The 16,470-nt window shown below is 47.0% G+C and overlaps 1 protein-coding gene across 2 annotated transcripts in view; it reads right to left on the bottom strand.

Annotated features, from left to right (window-relative positions):
• The window catches only part of cdh31 (cadherin 31), a 232,429-nt gene extending 220,613 nt beyond the window's left edge, over nucleotides 1-11,816 (bottom strand). For both annotated transcript variants that reach the window (XM_070898170.1, XM_070898171.1), the window contains exon 1: nucleotides 11,728-11,816. The gene's annotated coding sequence lies outside the window, so the exon portion shown is untranslated. The remainder of the gene's footprint in view (nucleotides 1-11,727) is intronic.
• Between the last annotated feature and the right edge of the window lie 4,654 nt (nucleotides 11,817-16,470).

The raw sequence follows: 16,470 nt of genomic DNA, 5'->3' as shown, positions 1-16,470 counted from the left end.
GTGGAAGCAAGTCATCCTCAACCAAGGGATCGCCTAAGAAGAAAGGCAAGTGGGTTTCGGGAGTGAAAGGAAGCACCACTTTAGTGCAGCAACCAACACCTTTTGCTGAACCCACAGCAGCAAGGACATTTAACATGAAAGTCATAAAGACCCTCAACTTGGTGGACTCACCACCCGCTGCCGCCGACTGCTGGCACGTTTTCTGGGCGGTCTCCCCTTAGTGCCAGTTTCGTGGAGGCCTCCCGTCGGCGGGGAGGGAAGAACACTGACATCCGTTAGCCCACCGAGCTGCCAGCTTGCTCCGGGAGGGAGTCGGCAGCAGCAGGGGAGGCAGGTATAACCTCAACGGTAAGTATGAAGACCTGCAAAAAAAGGTTGGTAAACTTCTTCTCTTTATTTTTTTTACGGCGACTCAGGTGGATGGGGTCCCCTGAAGGCTTTCCAGTGATTTTTTTGTGTAAATTTTTATTTTTATGTCTTCCCCCCCCTCCCTGGGCCCGACTCAATCCTCGACGGTACTCTGCCAAGGATTGCATTTGGCGCCCAGATTGAGAGCTCCCGCCCGCTTCCGCCCAGATTCATGGCGTAAGTTGTTTTTTTCTGCCGGGCAGTCATTCCAGGACTTTTTAACGAAACTCACGCCAAAAGTACCGTCAGGATCTCAGCGGTCCTTTGGGTGGCACTTGGGCGGAACTTAGCTTCCACTAAGTTCGGGCCCAAAGCCTCCAAACCCACCAAACCCACAAGAGAATGTAGTAAAAATCTGTGTCAAACGTGCATCCAGTTGTCCATCACATACCACCTATGTTTGGTGGAGCAGGAGTAGGAATTGTCAGTAATCAGGTGGGCAGAGACAAAATGGCATTGGGTCCTAACTGCACCATCTGAGCCCAATCTGGATTGAAGCCCTTCCAAAAATTGGAATAGATGGAAGCTCGGTGATAAGTCGGCATTTCAGTTATGTGCTACTTTAGTCTAACGGCTGCACCGTTTTTAAGCATGAACAGCATAGTAGAGATGAAAATTGTCGTTATAATAGGGTGGTACTATGTAAATATAAAGTCTTTCTTTTTTTGAGTCATGCAGCATGCTGCACTGCTGCCCTTTGAAGAGGTACTTTGGAGCAACAAAGGGGGTAACACTTCTAGCACCCTCTCCTTCCACATTCTACCAAAAATAAATTTTACCCAATGATATTCCAGCAAAAAATAATCTTTGACAATACATTGCCATGACAATTCCTCACTCACCCCGCTCTATACTTACACATGGTGAACTATAATATTAGCAAAAACCGAACAACTTAAAATTCTCTAAATATAGGTCTAAATATAGGGGCCAATTTTCCACATTGGCGATTTTTGGCGCAGTTGTAGAGGTACGTCCAATTTTTTAATGGCCCGACTGCGCCAAAAAAAAGTTGCAAGTTTTGGCGGGATAAACTTTCATTTTGGAGCAGCGCAGATTGTCCTTAAGATTTGTGGGTGGAGCTTAATGTCTGCGTTGAAAAACTGAGGTTGCCAGGGTAACGAGGGACACACTGAACGACTAAGGCTGCAAAGTGAAACATACAAGATGCAGCAAGACATTAGCAATTGTAGAGCCCCGGTGCCGCTCCTATCCCGGGCTGGATGGCCCCCCCGCCCCAGGTGGCTCTGCTATCCCGGGCCAAATGGCAGCACCCCCCCCACCCCCGGTGCCGCTGCTATCCTGGGGCCAATGGCCCCCCGCCCCCGGTGCCGTCTCTTCAGCTCCATTAAAACAATGGCGTCTTCTCTGTGCCGATTTTCTTAAGTGTAGGTAACCTTTTTCAGAATGGTGCATTGTTTGGCCAAACTCGCTTCAAAGGCCAGAAATGGTGCAGCCAGCACCCCCAGTGCAGCCGACAACCCCAGTGCGACACCCCCAGTGCGGCCGACACCCCAAGTGCAGCCGACAGGTTCTGCCCCCAGTGACAGCAAAAAAAATCAGGAATTTTTTAAAAATCAGCCGTAAATAGTTTAGGATGGCACAGAAACTTTGGCGAAACTTGCAGATTTTCGCCTGCTCCAAAAAAAACAGCGTACGCCAAAAAAACGGCGCAGATTGGTGCCAAAAACTCAGCTCCATATGATATGTGGTTGACTGAAGGTACAGCGAGGCACTGGCCTATCAACATTTAAGCTGCAGATAAAAAAACAATGCTCTACACAGTGGGGTACTGTCAGCATGTTTTAAAAAAGTATCATTTTCCAGTTTTCTTGCCAATCTCTATTGTCTCTTTTGAAACCAGTGACTCATGCAGGATGATAGCAACACTGGGCCAATCTTTGTGCCTCGGCTTAAATGACATCAACCATTGATTCAGCTGCAAGGTGCATCAGAGTTCAGCCTGACCTTGATGTTAAGACATTTAAGCAAAAGTGAATGGATAGCAATCAGGAGGGGCTCCCTACTTTTTTTCTGTGCCTGGCCTGGGGATGCTTGGACCAGTTGTAGTGTCTTTAACACCACGTTTACCCGCTGAGCAATTCAGGTGAATCCAGTCACAGAGTTGAGTTTAGAATGAACTTTAGCCTGGCTAGGAATTTAATTGAAATCAAGTATCTCATCCAATTCTAGACAGTATCAGTTATAAAATATGATGCAATGAAACATCAAAGAATTTGACACAGCAAAACCCTTTAACTAGCGGGACGTGACTGAAAGCATTTAACTGAAAATCATCATCATCATAGGCAGTCCCTCAAAATGAGGATGACTTGCTTCCACGCCAAAAAAGGGTGATTCCCAGGTGTTTCAATGAAGGGCCTAATATTCCAGGTCCTCAACTGTCATGTATTCAACCAGCATTGTAACCCATGTATAAACTGACCTAAGTTGTACACCGTGAGAACACTGACCACTAGGTGGTGAACTTGTGGGAGACACTCCTAACCTAGGCCTTCAGATATAAAAGGGGAAGCTCCACCCACTTCCTGCACTTGAGTGCTAAGGAATAAAGGACAGGTCACAGACTGACCTCTCAAGCATGGGCCTCGTGTGCATTTATACTGTATAGTAAGGACGTATCAATGGCGACAAGAAACTGGGATTTAAACCACGCGAGCATGGCCACGAGCAGAACAGACGAGAGGTACTGTGTTAAGGAATGGTTGGGACAGAGATTCAACATTGTTAAAGCAGCACACAGTTCTCCAGGCAGACAAGGGCAGTCAGGCATGCCCCAACATGTAGTCGAACCCAGAGGGGGAGTTCGACAGAGACAATGGCAAGCTGAACGGCGATTCACGCCATTGCAAGGGACAATGCGGCCAGTAATGGGGCCATCAACACCTGTTAATGGCGCACTCAAGGGCAATAACAGGGGCAGTCAGGGACAATCAACTGGCAAGAGACCTTTTGTTTCAAACCGCAGCTCATGCTGGAGGCGTGGAGGCACACACTCAGCCGGAGTTTGCAGAGGTGAGCAAAATACCTGCAGAAATTGCAGAAATGAATGCTGGGGGAAATCGCTGGAAGCTGAAGTTCAGCGAGTTCATGTGGAGCATGTATACAGTTCATACACCAGGACACCACCAATAATGATGAAAGTGCTCCTCAATGGCATCCCAGTATCAATGGAGTTAGACACGGGGGCCAGCCAGTCCCAGATGGGTATCAAACAGTTCGAAAAGTTGTGGGCGTCCAAGGCCAGGAGGCCAAAATTATCGCCGATTGACGCACAGCTACGGACTTACACAAAGCAGATCATTCCGGTGCTAGGCAGCGCCACGGTAGTCATGACCCACAAAGATTCGGAGAACAGACTGCCACTCTGGATTGTCCCAGGGGACGGTCCCGTACTACTGGGGAGGAGTTGGCTTGCTGTCATGAACTGGAAATGGAACGATGTCAATGCAATTTCCTCTGTGGAGCGAGTATCATGCTCACAGATCCTGGATAAATTTGACTCATTATTTCTACCCGGCATTGGCACTTTCATGGGGGCCAAGGTAGTGATTCACATAAACCCGGACGCCAGGCCAGTACACCACAAGGCCAGAGCGGTGCCATACGTGATGCGGGAAAAGATAGAAGGCGAATTGGACCGCCTGCTGAGGGAAGGTATCATCTCGCCAGTCGAATTCAGTGACTGGGCGAGCCCGATTGTGCCGGTGCTCAAGGCGGATGGGTCGGTCAGGATATGTGCCGATTACAAGGCCACCATCAATCGGGTGTCACTCCAAGACCAGTATCTGCTACCGAGAGCGGAGGACCTCTTTGCGAAGCTATCCGGTGGCAAACTTTTTTCAAAATTGGACCTGACCTCAGCTTACATGGCCCAGGAGCTGGCGAGTGAGTCGAAGAAGCTGACCACCATCACGACACACAAGGGGTTGTTTGAGTACAACAGATGTCCGTTCGGGATTCGCTCGGCCGCCACGATCTTCCAACGAAATATGGAAAGCCTCCTCAAGTCGATTCCAGGGACGGTGGTTTTTCAGGACGAAATCCTCATTACGGGTTACGATACTGAAGAACACCTCCACAACCTGGAGGAGGTGCTACGCAGACTGGATCGGGTAGGGCTGCGACTGAAAAAGGCAAAGTGCGTCTTCCTAGCTCCAGAGGTAGAATTCCTGGGGATGAGGGTAGCAGCAGATGGGATCAGCCCTACTGCGTCCAAGACGGAGGTGATCCAGAGATCACCCAGACCCCGTAACACGACGGAGCTGCGTTCATTCCTGGGGCTCCTGAACTATTTTGGTAACTTTCTTCCCAAATTGAGCACGCTGCTAGAGCCGCTACACGTGCTCCTACGTAAAGGTCGCGAATGGGTCTGGGGGGGACAGCCAGGAAAGGGCTTTTAATAGAGCACGCAATTTGTTATGTTCCAACAATCTGTTAACGCTATATGACCCATGTAAGAAACTTGTGTTAACGTGCGATGCGTCGTCCTATGGTGTCGGGTGTGTGTTGCAGCATGTGAATGCCAAGGGTCAGTTACAGCCAGTAGCTTATGCCTCCAGAAGTCTGTCCCAGGCAGAAAGGGGCTACGGGATGGTAGAAAAGGAGGCGCTCGCATGTGTATATGCGATAAAGAAAATGCACCAGTACCTGTTTGGCAGAAACTTTGAGCTGGAGCTGGATCACAAACCCCTAATGTCCCTTTTGGCCGACAACAAGGCCATAAATGCAAACGCATCTGCCCGCATACAGAGGTGGGCACTCACGTTAGCCACCTATGACTACACAATTCGGCACAGACCGGGCACTGAAAACTGCGCCGATGCACTCAGCAGGCTCCCACTAGCCACCACTGAGAGGGCTACCGAGCATGCTGCTGAGATGGTCATGGCTGTTGAAGCTTTCGGAAGCGAAGGCTCACCCGTGACAGCCCGTCAGATTAAAGTCTGGACAAATAGAGACCCGCTATTGTCTCTAGTCAAGAAATGTGTCCTGAATGGGGACTGGGCAGCCACGTACAGGGCATGCCCTGAGAAATTTAAACCATTTCACAGGCGTAAGGATGAACTCTCGATTCAGGCCGACTGCCTACTGTGGGGAAACCGCGTAGTCATGCCCCAGATGGGCAGAGAGGTGTTCATCAGAGAACTCCACAATGGGCACCCGGGCATTGCCAGGTCACACGTTTGGTGGCCAGGGATAGACGCAGATCTGGAACTTTGTGTTCGCAGGTGCAACACGTGTGCCCAGCTGGGTAATGCGCCCAGGGAAGCCCCCCTTAGCCCCTGGCCATGGCCCACCAAGCCTTGGTCACGCATCCATGCGGACTACGCAGGTCCTTTCATGGGGAAAATGTTTTTGGTTGTAGTAGACGCCTACTACAAATGGATCGAGTGTGACATTTTAAATTCAAGCACATCCTCTGCCACGGTAGAAAGTCTACGGGCAATGTTCGCCACCCACGGTCTACCGGACATCTTGGTCAGCGACAATGGCCCGTGCTTCACAAGCACTGAATTCCAGGACTTCATGGCAGGCAATGGAATTAACCATGTTAGAACGGCACCGTTCAAGCCGGCCTCAAAGGGCCAGGCAGAACGAGCAGTGCAGATAATCAAACAGGGATGCTCAGAATCCAAGGGGATTCCCTACAAAGCCGTTTATCACGCCTCCTGTTGGCCTATAGATCCCGACTACACTCGCTCACAGGGGTTCCACCCGCAGAGCTGCTAATGAAAAGGACGCTCAAAACCCAGTTATCCGTTATACACCCCACCATGAAAGAAATTGTCGAGAGCAGGCTCCAGTCACAATATGACTACCATTACAGGAATGCGAGGGTGCGATGTATTGATGTAAATGATCCTGTTTTTGTCCTCAACTACGCTGCAGGACCCAAATGGCTCGCAGGCACTGTGATTGCCAAAGAGGGAAATAGGATTCTGGTAGTTAAACTTACCAATGGACAAATCTGCCGCAAACATGTGGATCAAACAAAAAGGAGGTTCAGCAACCCCATAGAAGAAGCAGAGGAAGAACACGATATAGAGTTCACTCCACCACAGGTGACCGAACACAGGAACCAAAGGAAGTAGAGCCCAGTCACTGTGGGCAGTCCGGACAGGCCTGAGGCACCGCAAACAGCAGACACTCAGGCCAGCGCCCAACAACCGGAGCCCCAACTCAGGCGCTCTACAAGGGAGCGTAAACCACCAGAGAGACTCAACCTGTGATCCCAATAAGACTTTGGGGCGGGAGGTGATGTCATGTATTCAACCAGCATTGTAACCCATGTATAAACTGACCTAAGTTGTACACTGTGAGAACAATGACCACTAGGTGGTGAACTTGTGGGAGACACTCCTAACCTAGACCTTCAGATATAAAAGGGGAAGCTCCACCCACTTCCTGCACTTGAGTGCTAAGGAATAAAGGACAGGTCACAGACTGACCTTCTCTCAAGCATGGGCCTCGTGTGCATTTATACTGTATAGTAAGGACGTATCATGAACTACATCCTGAAGGGTGAAAGATTCCTGTGCATGGATTTTTTTAACGTGTCACACGGGCCTGACAGAGCTAGGTCTTGGTCCAGTGGCAAGGATTAACCAAGACAACTGGAGACCAGCTCTGCTGCACGGACCTAGTGCGCGCACATATTGCAGTGTGGACTGGCACGTGCTGCCCCTGGGCCCTCGCCTCTTCTGGGCCCCGAACTCACACCCCTCCTGGGCCCCAATCACGTCCCTCTACAATCTCTCGCCGCTCCTTTGCCCCGACCTCACCGCTCCTGCTGTGTCTGCCCACGCTCCAATCAATGACCTGGACCTTGATGACGTCACTCTTCGCTGCCGTCGCCCTCCTGCACCAGCTCGCGCTGTACCTTGCCATGGTACGCCGCCACGCTGCCCATGGCCGCCGCTAACTGAAAATACGCAGCATATGAATGTGTGTTTGATATTCAAATATAAAATTGTAGTAAGTCCATTGTCAATTCAAGAATAAAGATTTGGCCACCAACCAAAACATATCCAGAGCCAAGGTCAGTTGGCAGACTCTGCTCTGCTGATGTTTTCAGTGTGATTAATGTTGGCAGTTTCATTGGGCCCAAGTTTCCACATGATTTTGTGTCTGATTTTTAGGAGCAACTGGTGGAGAACGGACTATCTTCGAAATCGCAATTCTCCACATTTTTTTTTCTGCAGTTCTAGTCAGGTTCTACTTTGGAACAGAATTTTTTCTTCAAAAGGGGGCGTGTCCGGCCACTGACGCCTGATTTCAAAGTTTCCACAGTGAAAACGTACTCCAAACTAACTTAGAATGGAGCAAGTGAAGATTTTTGTAGAACTGAAAAAACCTGTTCTACACATTAAAAAATCAGGCGCAGGTTACAAATTAGGCGTCCAGAACGAGGTGGAGGGGGAGGGGGGGGGGGGAAGGGAAGTCATTAAATTCTACAATAAATCCTTATTTATACTTCTACAAATATTATACAAATAAATCCAACCTGAATAAACACTTATAAGCAAAGAAAAGATTAAATAAACCATCTTCCTACCTGTGTGAAAGTGCTTCAGCCAGCCTCACAAGTTCGTTCGTTCGTTCCCGACGGCAGGGGGGGAGGAGGAAGATGTTCCCGACGGCGGGCGGGCCCGAACGCAGTGGGGGGGGGGAGGAAGACCTAGCTAAGAGAGCCCTATACAGTCAGTGCCTCACAGCTAACCTGGCGTGCCTTGATGACCCTGAGACGCAGAATGACTACAGCGCTTGGTCAGCCCTCCAGGCCTCCATAACTAGTGTCTGCAAAAAGACGCTCGGTCACTCAACCAGGAAACACCAGGACTGGTTTGATGAGAATGATCAGGAGATCCAAGAGCTAATAGATCGCAAGCGCAGGGCATTTCTGAGCCTTAAGCAACAACCCAACTCGGGAGCAGCAAAGCAGCATTACAGACGGCTCAAGGCTGAGGTCCAACAAAAAACCTGGGACCTAAAGAACAGGTGGTAGATGGAGAAAGCAGAGGAGATACAGCAGCTGGCAAATAGCTATGATGTGTGAGGATTCTTCATCGCAGTCAAGGCCATCTACGGGCCAAACTTCCAAGACCCCACCCCATTGCTGGCCAAGAACAGGGATACACTCATCAAGGATACCGAGGCAGGGCCCGCTGGAAGGAGCATTTCGAAGATCTCCTCAATCGAGACTCTGCCTTTGACTCAAGTATTCATGACTCTATCCAACAGCATGCTACCCGCCACCACCTCAGTAAAACCCCAACGAGGTAAAAAAAAGCCATCAGACAGCTTAAGAACAACAAGGTTACGGGAGTGGATGGAATCTCTGCTGAGGCACTGAAGTATGGTGGAGCCACATATATCAGGAAGGTTCCAGGATCAATCTCTGGTCAGTGCTGTGATCTGATCTCAATCAAGGGAGCAGTAGAGATACTACAATTGGGCTCAACATTACTGTGCCAAAGAGGACCAAAATGCCAACCAGGATTCTCACTCCCGATAGCTCTAAAGCGACCCCTGCTGAAAGTGTCCTTGTGAAGTTTGGATGAGCAGAGCATTGGGCTTGAGTGAGGTGCACCTGCAGACAAATAGCCTGTCAACAGCCGTTCTCCAGACTCGTACGAGAAGAGTGGCCACTTGTATGAAGTACCAGAAGGTGGCTAGTATCCATATAACTCTACCCAAATATGAATCAGCTCCCTCAGGGCAGGAGGAGAAACAAATTAGGCAGGGTCAGAGGAAAAGCGAGAAATGAATTAATTACATTACCTAAATGTTTAACTGACAAGATATTCCTCTCCATCTGCCAATTTTACCACCCCACACAACCCCATTCTCTCCTGAATGTGGCGACTGATGCTGGGGTATGGTTGGATGGGTGCTGGTCACCCTCTGGGGCTTCACCAGGGTAACTACTCCTTATGTGTGAGCCTCGGCAGTGAACATTAGCAGGCAATTTGACTGTGGAAGGTATCACAGAAAAGCCTACTCCTCAATCAACGCCCACACACTTGCACTTTCCAGCCGAGGTCGCTGGAAAGGAATCAGGAAAAGGACCTCGGCTGAACTTTTCCCTTTCCTAGTCCAGGTCAATTACACAACAGTTACTGAAGTAAAAGAAGGTATGAGGAGAAAGAATTCTTTTGATAGAATGAGGAAAGACAATATAAGGTACAATTCTAAAGTGGGTGCATGAACAGAGAGGCCTGGGGATATATGTGCACAAATCATTGAAGGTGGCAGGGCATGTTGAGAAAGCAGTTAAAAAAGCTTACTGGATCCTGGGCTTCATAAATAGAAAGACAAAAGTGTGGAAATTATGATGAACCTGTATAAAACACTGGGTTTGGCCTCAACTTGAGTACTGTGTCCAATTTTGTGCACCACACTTTAGGATGGATGTGAAGGCCTTAGAGAGGGTGCAGAAAAGATTTATGAGAATGGTTTTCAAGAAATTAGGGACTTCAGTTACGTGGATAGACTGGAGAAGCTGGGGTTGTTCTCCTTTGTGCAGAGAAGATTGAGAGGAGATTTGATAGTTGTGTTCAAAATCATGAGGGGTCTGGACAGAGTAGATAGAGAGAAACTGTTCCCATTGACAGAAGGGTCAAGAACCAAAGGACAAAGATTTTAGATGATTGGCAAAAGAACCAAAGGCAACCTAAGGATAAACCTTTTTTATGCAGTGAGTGGTTAAGATCTGGAATGCACTGCCTGAAAGGGTGGTGGAGGCAGACTCAATCACGGCTTTCAAGCGAGAGTTGGATAAGTACCTGAAAGAAAAAAAATTGCAGGGCTACGCAGAAAGGGCAAGGGAATGGGACTAGCTGAAGTGCTCTTGTAGAGAGCTGACACGGGCTCGACGGGCTGAATGGCCTTCTCCTGTGCTGTAACCATTCTATGATGCCCCAGCTGAGATTAGCTAACCCAGCGTAGAGCAGAAATTGAGTCTAGGACTTCCAGCGCTGTATAAATCACGTTACACATTGTCTTCATTGACAAAACAAAGAGGGGCTCTATTTTAAAATAGTACCTATTTAAAACATGTCAAATACTAAATTTACATTTTGTTCATAGGTGGTTCAACTCGGATCAATACAATATAACGTTTATAAAATGAGAGCAACAGGGTTAGATCATTGTTTCTGCAATGGAGTAAACACAGTTTAATGCCCAGGGCAAACTTAGGACCCTATAGAATTCCTCCTTACCACAAGCATAGGTGAAGGGATGTAGTAGACCAGAACAAATGTAATGCCCACTGAATCCAACTAACATCATTTATCTTCAACACATATAAGATCTCTAGGGTCTTATCCATTAAAGGTATGTGTTAAAATTTGGGTCTGCCCGACATACCCCCTTGAGTTTGGTGGCATCATCACTCCCATTAGCGGTCAGACTGTCTTAATTATTATGGGAGTTGACCAACACTGCCCTCTCTCGACTCGTACCTGGTGGTCTATCCCACTGTGCACAGAACTGGATATTTAGATCTTCCACATCTGAACTTCTTCAATCTCTCAAAAGGTAGACCAAGTAAACACTTGGCAAGACGTGGCTTGATATATGCCATCAAACTGCATTATTTCATATTAATAGGGTTATAATTGGATTCACTAGTGTCAATCAATGCCACTTGTCTTTGCGCAACAATACAAAATAATGAACCTGGTACACTTCCACCAGTAGGTCACCTTACTTGACTTAAGCAGAATAACTCTGCCCAGGGCAGAGCCTCCTTTTTCTGCAATCTCTCATATTTCCTTCTGTCAGCCTGACTCCAGCATCAGCTTTTAGTCAAAATGAATGTCAATGATCACTAGACTATCTCAGTGTCTCCAGCTTGCTGGTTCAGATAGGGTATGTGCATCTTAATCTACATCTCCCAGCCGCGCCCAGAGAGTTTAGTTCAATGGTAGCATTTTGAAAATGTATTACACTGAGGCCAGAAATCCTGCTGCATGATTGTGTGCCATTTTTTCTCATGAAGACAATTCCCTTTAAGTTGCTACTATGACTATGATGCCCTATTTAAAATGACATTAAGACATGGGCCTAAATTGCCCCTTTCGATAAGGCCTCTGGCCGCCAGAAAGCAGCGGCCACGGGACAGCGCTGATTGGCCACTGACTCTCCGTGGAGGGGCCGCCATTTTAGACATTGCTCTTCCTCAGGAGCGGAGCGGTGTCTGGGAGCGTTCCACCCGTTTTCCCACGGCGGCGTGCACGCGCCAACCCCTTACAGTCTGGCGGGGATCCCCCTCGCGAAATTGTCCCTTACCCAAAATTGCCCCGTGGTAGCAGCCCAGTCGGTGGCCCAGTGGACCTAACTAAAATGAATGCAGAGTTCACAGCGGCTCTCCCCCTTAACTGAAGGAGAGAGACGTTGTGATGCGTCAACGTGATGACGTCATCAGCGCGGCGCTAATTACCGACAGCTGCGGACACTTTGTTCGGCCTTACTTCTGCCCTGCTAGTGACAGGTTCTCTGCTTCGCTCCCACTTCCGCCCCGCTGCAAAAAAACCCCGAGGAGCTGAATTTCTCCGGATAGGCCGTCGCATCCATTGCGGCACCCAGAACACTTCATAAACGGTAGGCGCACCCCGTTTCCGATGGAGGGCAATTTCTACCCCGAGGACTACAAACAACTTCTTATTGACCTACAGCAGGGCTGACCCTGCAGCAGCTGCGTTCTGTACATTAATGTCCACAATCCAGTTAACCTTCACTAATTCTCATTTGTCATCTTTAGCGACAGAGAAGGAATGGATGCCAGCACTTTAGATATATTTCCAGTGTTTAGGGCAGAGCTGACAAAGATGTTGTCACACATCACAATTAACATGAGTGCATACCTGTTTATGACTTCCTGGAACTGGAAGCTTTATTAGCACGGGAACAAAGGACACTTCAATCGCTCTCAATGCCGCTCACAGTGCGGACTGAATTCTCTGACCAGTTTCAGAATGCTTCCTTCAGCTCTGCTGTCCAGAGAGATAAATATTTGGATTAGAGATGTTCTAAAATGATTGATAGCAATATCATCTGAAGACACAGGGTCAGTTTCCACATGTGCCCCAATGACACCCAGCTCCACCTCTCTCCACCCCTTCACTGCCTCTGTGTTGTCAGACTGTTTGTTTGATATCTTGGATAAGCTGCAATTCCCTCCAGTTAAGCACTGGGAAGATTAAAACCATTGCCTTCACCCCTGCCTCAAACTCTGTACTCTCACCACGGATTCTGTGGGTTGGCATTCTATTCAAGCCCGAGCTGAGCTTCCGACCCCATATACTCTCCATCAGAAAGGCTGTCTACATCCACTTCTGTAACATGGTCCACACCCCTGCTTCAGCCTATCTGCAGATGACACCCTCATCCATGCCTTTTCCACCTTCAGACTCAACTATTCCAATGCTTTCCTGACTGGCTACCAATTATCAATCCTCCTTAAAATTCAGCTGTCTGTATCCTACCCTGCACCGTCCCATGACTATTGTCCTTGCTGGCCTATATTAGCTCCTGCTGTCCCTATGTCTCAAATTTAAAGTTCTCATTCTTGTGTTTAAATCCCTTCATGGATTTACCTCTCTGTATCTCTGTAACCTCTTCCAGTCCTACAATCCCCACCCCAAACTCTCTGTTCCTCTCTTCCATTCACTGGCCTCTTGTGCATCCCCCCTTCCTTTGCCCCACCAGTATTGGCGATCTAGGCTGCATAGCCCGTAATTCTCTCAGACCAGACCTCTGCCTCTTCACCTCTTCATCCTTGTTTAAGGACCACTTTAAGGCATACCTTTATGATCAAGTTTTTGGTCATCCATGGCTCCCTCCTCGTCCTCTGCTGTTCCTTGATTACATTATCTATAAGCTTGAATCAGCTTCCATATATATGGTAATGGCCCCACTCTATCTCTCCACCCATGATCAACACTCCATATCTCGCATCAAATCTCGGATGAGTCAAAATTGCCTCCCCTGAACATTGGCAATTGTCTTCACCTCTCCTCTACTGAACTTCACATTATTGCATGTTCCTGCCCTTAATTATCCTGCTCCCCCTTAGGCAACCCCTTTCTCCATGGTGCCACAAGATTGCTCATGGCTGCAAAATCATTTTACTTGGATCGACTATTCAGCATTGAAAACTTAGTTGCCATGGCAATGCCGTCAGACGGCCCTGCACTTTCTTCCTACTTATCTCCCACCTCAATGAGTGCTCACCCCCTTCCAATCCTTAACCTCTTGTCTGTTTGTGGAATGACCATCTCTTGGAACATGTGCTCCGGAAACCCCTGTGTCTCCCCTATGTGACAGAGTGTCTCCTGCTATTCTGAAAGCTGAACCTTGAGCTTGAGTACATGCAGCTGGAGATGCTTCCTGTCAGTGCCTTTGCCCCGGATGTTCAAAATCCCTCATCTACCTAGATTCATGTAATATAAGTTACAGCTGATCTGATAATGTATTCCTTTTAAGCTTTATTTTAACTTAGACTATATAAAATACATAAAAAAGCTTATATAAATGGTATAGAAGTCTAAAGTGAGTGTACTAAATATATTGCTGTGGCTTACTTCAATTCTCGGCAAACTCCCTCCACAATCTCTGTTCCCACCAGTTTACTGTACTTTAATGCACAATTACTATGCTAGCCATAAGTACAACAGGTAATTATAGAAAAAAAGTCTCTCAGTTACCAGTTTTTCCCTGCAGCTTTAGCACTTATGTCCTTCGGTGCTCAAATCTGAATTCAGCCATAACTCCATCCACTAAACCTTACGTCTTTGTCTCTTACCAAAATAAAAACAGGCAGCCTTTTTTTGTTAGTGGTTAGAAAAGGGGAAACAAACAATTTATGGATTACTGGGACATTAGTGGAAAACAGTGTCCCTTACCTACTTTCTGTGATCAAATTATGAGTGTTAACGAGAAGTTCCAGCATTCTGAGCACTCTGAACCCCTGTCCAAGCTGGAAATAACACAATGGGTAACTCACCTGTCTTCACCTTCCATGAAATATAACATTTCTAACCATAACATATGCTAAAAGAAAATTCAGTAATCTTATCTATAAAAGTAATCAATTATTTTTTTCATTTCCCCACAGAGACCTGTTATCTATTTGATATTAGGGACTGAAATTTGTCTTTACTATGATGATGACAACAACAACAACTTGCATTTATATAGCACTTTTAAATTAGAAAAATGTGTCAAGGCACTTCACAGGAGCATAATCAGGCATAAATGGACAAACAAAAGAAGGAGATATTAGGAGGGATGACTAAAAGCTTGGTCAAAGAGGTAGGTTTTAAGGAGAGTCTTAAAGTAGAGTAAGGTGGAGAGGTAAAGGGGTTTAGGGAGGGAATCTCAGAGAGTGGAGATAGCTGATGACATGTTTGCCAGTGGTGGGGCACAGGAAGTAGGGGATGCACAAGTGGCTAGAGTTGGAGCAACATAATATTCTTGGACGATCGTAGGGTTGGACGAGGTAGTTTAAAATTTTACCTGTTCATTGGTTACTGGGTATTTCCACCTGTGGACAACTTGGAGTAAATTTTGATCTTCACCGGCTGGGCAGTACAGTTCACCTAAACTTTGGTAAATATCTGATTCTCTGAAACTTACATTTTCACTACATGTATTGATTCTCTCTCAGTTAATATTTGTGGATATAATGTTCTGTAAACTTTTAACCCTTTCCATTTCATCATGTTTTAGACTTGCCAAGTCCTGGAAATATGTCCTTGTATTACTGTAAACTTTTAACCCTTTCCATTTCATCATGTTTTAGACTTGCCAAATCCTGGAAATATGTCCAGGACTTGGCAAGTCTAAAACACTTGTCAAGTCCTGAGTGGAACCTTAATTTTGCTTTCAGGTGAAGTCTCACAGGGCTAGACATTCCATCGGGTTTGCCCCGCTACCGCCCAGTTACCGCCCATTTAACCGCTGAGATTTAGTCTAGTGCCCATATTTCAATTAAAATGGAAACTAACGCCCAACTATCGCCCATTTATCGCCAGCGTTAGTTTTGGCATAAAGTTAACATCGAGAATTAGCTAAACCTCCCGCCCATATTTTTTTTAAATTATGACGTCAGCAATTGTACACCATCCAGAAGACTGTTTATAATGGAAACCAATTCCCAGAAACCGCCCAGAATATTGCCAAGCGTTACTTTCGGCATCTCGCCCATATATCACCCAAAAGATCGCTCGCCCAAAAAATCGCTCAAAAAAAGCTGCACTCACCTGACAACCCAGCGATATGGACGCCATTTTGTAATTCAGAGGATTTTTCATAAAAGGCTGTTTCAAGTTCATGGGAGCATTGAAGTAATTCGTGAGCGCTTTTAAGGTGGTTTTAAAATCTCTTGTCAACCATCTATCATATTAGGAGAATTAGCATTTTTTAATGAGTTTTTAGAGGACAATTTAATAATTCTGAGTACATATAAATAGGGCATTTAGTAAAGGAACCTGTAATTTCTCAACCAGTATTGATGACTACTCACATGCTGCAGACTAGAGATGGGAGAAGATTTATTAAAGAGCATTATGTGTCCAATCAAAGAGGTGGCAGACTGCTGAGGAGGAGGAGACCTTACACCCGACACACTTACAGGGATAAGCGATCATACCTGGACTTGTCCGAAAACACGTGCCTTATAAGCTTCCTTATGACCAGGGAGGCACAGATTGAGAGGGCTTTGGGGTTCTCGAGAATAGCAAACTTCCCGAAGGTGCAGGAAGCAATAGACTACACACATCGCCATGCAAGCATCTTTTCAGGATGCAGAGGTGTTTCGGAACCAAAAGGAATTCCACTCCCTGAATGTGCAGCATGTTGTTGACCACAACAAAATAATCATGGTAGTAAATGCAAATTTTCCAGGGAGCATCCATGATGCGCACATCTTGTGTGAGAGCACTGTCTCTGACTTGTTTAAGAGTCAACCACTAGGTCACGGTTGGATGTTGGGGGATAAAGACCTTGCCAGTTGGCTCATGACCCCCCTGC

Source organism: Pristiophorus japonicus, chromosome 13 (assembly GCF_044704955.1).
Source record: "Pristiophorus japonicus isolate sPriJap1 chromosome 13, sPriJap1.hap1, whole genome shotgun sequence".
Lineage (NCBI taxonomy): Eukaryota > Metazoa > Chordata > Chondrichthyes > Pristiophoridae > Pristiophorus > Pristiophorus japonicus.
This window is presented reverse-complemented; position numbering and strand designations above follow the sequence as displayed.